Source organism: Cervus elaphus, chromosome 19 (assembly GCF_910594005.1).
Source record: "Cervus elaphus chromosome 19, mCerEla1.1, whole genome shotgun sequence".
NCBI lineage: Eukaryota > Metazoa > Chordata > Mammalia > Artiodactyla > Cervidae > Cervus > Cervus elaphus.
In genome coordinates, this window is record NC_057833.1 from 45,569,308 (window position 1) to 45,571,071 (window position 1,764).

The window sequence follows — 1,764 nt, forward strand, 5'->3', positions numbered from 1 at the left end:
AGAGAGCATTTCCTGCTGACCACACTGATCAGCCCCCAAACGGGTGTCCACACAGGCTTCAGTGTCCTGTTCTCCAAGGCTTTTAGAAAACTTCCTCCAAATGGACTATTGTGAGTGGGGCCCAGTCCATACCCACAGGCCTCCTGCTCTGCAAAGCCCACATCGTACCAAGGCCCAGCCTCCAAAGCAGTCGGCGAGCTCCCAGAAGCTGGCGTGAAGCACCGCTCCACTGTATGGTCCTAATTCCCCCACTAATCCTCCACAGCCTTCATTCCTGTAGCTGCCGTGTTGGGGGTTCTGGCACAGTGGCCGCGCGAGCCGGGCTGGCACCTTGCCCTGACTTTTTTTTTTTTTAAATATAAATTTTAAAATGTGACTTTGAGATGAAAGCAAGAATGCCAAAAGGAGGCCGATGCCTTCTTGTGTTCAATTACAGCCCTGGGGAGTACCCCACACAAGGAACTGCTCAGAGCTCCAGCCAAGATGAAATCTGCTTTTCCAATAAGTACTTCAAACAGCGGAGGATGTTTTTGGCTGGATTCAGCAACTGGGAAGCCAACAGTTAATAGGGCCGGGCACTGAGGCAGGGCTCCCTGCCATCAGGGGAAATCTGAAGCTGCCTTTCACAGTGGCTCCCACTGCAACTGAAGTTACAAGGCACTTGTTTGGCTCCCCCAGACAAGCAAGCACGAACTCCACCGCTGGACCTCATTGAACACATCTTCCCAGATGAAAGATTTCACTATCCCAGTTAATTACTCTCCATACAGTTTTTCTTCATTTTTTTTTCCAGGCCTAATTCCTTTACAAAAAGTTCTAGCTTACTGTAAAGCTATTGGAATTTTGTTGGTCTGAATGTGGGATGCCAGAAATGTTGGTAATAATGAAATATGGATACTGATGGTTACAGTGATAATGGATGAGTGGGTGAGTGGATGGATGGATGGATGGATGGGATAGGTAGATCTATGGATACACAGGTTGGCTGATGGCAGAGGTGGAGGTAGCATTGAAATAAGTGGGAAAAGTTTTAGGAGCTCCAATTCACAACCCTGGAAGCTGAAGCTCCTCAAAGCAAATGACTTGGTCAAGCTCACCACCCTTGGGAGTGATCTATTAATAGAATGCAAGTCTTCTGATCCATGCTCTTCTCATGACAACGGCCTCTTGCTCTAGTAACCTGGGCTGCACCTTGACTGGATGACATGAACATTCTGCTTTGCACTGATATATCCTTCCAGACCCAGTCATGGTCATGAGTGCATTTTACCTATTTTAGTTACTATGTATAAGCCAGTTACCAAGTCACAAAGGGAGTCATCATCAGGACCTGGATTCCAGTTTCATTCTTTTTTTTTTTTGGGGGGGGAGGAAGAAGTGAAAGTTTATTTTACATAACTGACTGGAAAATAAATTCAAGAAAAAGCAAGTACAATTTAAAAAACAGTGGTTAGATGCCACGAAGTAGGTGGCAATGCCTTAACCGTATGCGTGTTGTCAGGCCCGAGAGCCTCTTCCATCCTTGTCAAGGGGAGTGCTAACCTTCTCTCCTTTCATACAACACCAGTTTCATTCTTGAACTCCTGAAGTCACACCTAGATTTGGACAAATATTTCCTCACCTCTTAGGTAAATGTCCTTTGCGTGGAAAAGAAGCACCAGGATGCAGACAGGGATTTCTAAACTTCAGTTCAGTTCAGTCGCTCAGTCGTGTCTGACTCTTTGTGACCCCATGAATTGCAGCACGCCAGGCCTCCCTGTCCAT

At 46.5% G+C, this 1,764-nt stretch overlaps 1 non-coding gene across 1 annotated transcript; it reads right to left on the reverse strand.

Annotated features, from left to right (window-relative positions):
- Positions 1 to 1,438: 1,438 nt before the first annotated feature.
- Positions 1,439 to 1,564, reverse strand: LOC122676274. The gene has a single exon (XR_006335543.1). It is a non-coding gene; the product is annotated as a U6atac minor spliceosomal RNA (small nuclear RNA).
- Between the last annotated feature and the right edge of the window lie 200 nt (positions 1,565 to 1,764).